The sequence below is a fragment of the Diprion similis genome, unplaced genomic scaffold, assembly GCF_021155765.1.
Source record: "Diprion similis isolate iyDipSimi1 unplaced genomic scaffold, iyDipSimi1.1 ptg000077l, whole genome shotgun sequence".
In the NCBI taxonomy this organism is placed as follows: domain Eukaryota; kingdom Metazoa; phylum Arthropoda; class Insecta; order Hymenoptera; family Diprionidae; genus Diprion; species Diprion similis.
The window spans coordinates 2,501-5,000 of NW_025725025.1; the positions used below are offsets into that span (position 1 = coordinate 2,501).

General features: G+C 60.7%; 1 pseudogene; it reads left to right on the forward strand.

Annotated features, from left to right (window-relative positions):
- Positions 1-2,500, forward strand: part of LOC124415718 — a 7,626-nt pseudogene that overhangs the window by 1,867 nt on the left and 3,259 nt on the right.

Below are 2,500 nucleotides of genomic sequence, written 5' to 3' on the forward strand. Positions count from 1 at the left end.
TGTTGGTGTATTTCTATGCCTGACACGCCCGTCGTAACGCGTTCGACGCGTGGGCGGGCGCGGTTTGAAATGTGACACACCCGTCGGGCGAAAGGGAATCCGGTTCCTATTCCGGAACCCGGCAGCGGAACCGTTTACAAGTCGGGCCCTCGCAAGAGAGTTCGTCGGGGTAACCCAAAAAGACCTGGAGACGCCGTCGGGAGATCCGGAAAGAGTTTTCTTTTCTGTATAAGCGTTCGAGTTCCCTGGAATCCTCTAGCAGGGAGATAGGGTTTGGAACGCGAAGAGCACCGCAGTTGCGGCGGTGTCCGGATCTTCCCCTCGGACCTTGAAAATCCAGGAGAGGGCCACGTGGAGGTCTCGCGCCGGTTCGTACCCATATCCGCAGCAGGTCTCCAAGGTGAAGAGCCTCTAGTCGATAGACTAATGTAGGTAAGGGAAGTCGGCAAATTGGATCCGTAACTTCGGAATAAGGATTGGCTCTGAGGATCGGGGCGTGTCGGGCTTGGTCGGGAAGCGGGTTTGGCTGACGTGCCGGGCCTGGGCGAGGTGATGGTTATACCGGATCCGAGCTCGGTCCCGTGCCTTGGCCTCCCGCGGATCTTCCTTGCTGCGAGGCTTCGGCGGCGGTTCGCCGTTGCCGTCGTCCTCTTCGGCCGCCATTCAACGGTCAGCTCAGAACTGGCACGGACTGGGGGAATCCGACTGTCTAATTAAAACAAAGCATTGCGATGGCCCTAGCGGGTGTTGACGCAATGTGATTTCTGCCCAGTGCTCTGAATGTCAACGTGAAGAAATTCAAGCAAGCGCGGGTAAACGGCGGGAGTAACTATGACTCTCTTAAGAGACTTTTGACTCTCTTAAGGTCCACAGGGTGAACGCCTTAGCCCTGTGGCCATGTGCCAACCGTCACCTCCTCGTGGTGAGAGTCGGGCAATGGGTGTGAGCCAGACGGTTCACACCTAGCTAACGACGGTTGGCTGTCGGCCGCCCAAAGTCAGCTCCTTTCGGGAGCTGTCACGTGCCCACCGACCGGCCACTGGCGGGCGGCCGATTAACGGCGGGGGCTTCAAGGGTGGGGGGGGTTGCCAGCCCTCCCCACTTTATTTCAGCAGGCCCGCAAAATAAAAGATTAAAAAGCAGAACCCGCCGAGTGCCTCAGCCCGGCGGGCCTGCTGAAACAAGTACCCGGGGAGAGCTAGCCGGTCCCCCGGAGGTGGCTGCGGGGTTAGTGGACGACCCCGCACCAGCACATTTGATTGAACCGAACCCAGAACCCACCCAAGCACCCGAGCGGTATGCCTGCGAGGACTGCGAGCAGGACCTTCGCCACCAAGCGAGGACTCGCAGTTCATCGCAGGATCAAACACCCAGCGGAAGCAAACGCGGAAATCGAGCTTCCCGGCGCCAAACTAAGATGGCGGGATGAGGAGCTGCGCCTGATGGCACGAGAGGAGGCGTTGGCTGCCGGGCGAGGTGTGAGATTCATGAATCTCCATCTCCTCGCCCTGGTCCCTGGCAGGACCCAGGAGGCGATCAAGGGGGTCCGGCGTCGGCCGGACTACCGCCTACTCGTCGCAGCCGCCCAACGAGATCTCGAGGCGGCTCAGGACCCCCCTGGGACACCTGCCAGAGCACGCCGACGCAGAAGTCGCTCGTTGCCATCGCCGCGTGAGCCCTCACCCGCCCCAGAACCAGCTAGGGTATCAACACCTACCCCAGCGGCACCTGCCCCCACCCCGACGCCGGTTTCACCGACGAACAGGGGGCAGGACCTTGCCCGGGCCATTCACGTTTTGGTGACCAAGGCCCGGCAAGAGGAGCATCATCACGCCAACGATCTGGCGAACATCGCTGATGATGCTCTGCGGGGGGAGGATACTGACTCAGCCATCTTAACATGGCTGAGAGTAGTCGTCCCCCCGGAAGCCGCTGCAGCTGGGCGCCGGGAGCCGACCGCTAACCGAGTCCGTCAGAGGCGTGGAAAGCCACCGTCAAGGAGGACACTGCGTCGCCGCGAATATGCCAGAGTCCAGACCGGATGGAAGAACAACAGACGACACGTAGCTCGGGAGATCCTAGAGGGAGGCCCCAGTAAGTTAAGCCACTCGCTCGACGAGTTGGCTGTCCACTGGGGCCAACTCCTTGGGCATCCGTCCAAGGAGTACCCTGGTCCCTCTGGGATCTTACCTGAAAAACCCGAGCTACGATACACGTGGGACCCGATCTCCATAGAGGAGGTCGAAACCATCATGGTCCCCGTGTCGTCGTCCCCCGGTCTGGACAAGGTTACGGCGAGGCAGTGGCGCGCGGTATCACCATCTACCCCGCGCGCTCCTCTACAACGTCGTCATGCTGAGGGGGGGGTTTCCTCGACAGCTCCTCGAAAGCCGGACCATCTTCATTCCGAAGATGAAGGTACCGGAGAATCCTGGGGACTACCGGCCGATTTCGATCGGTTCGGTAGTGGTGCGACAACTGCACCGCATCCTCTCCATCC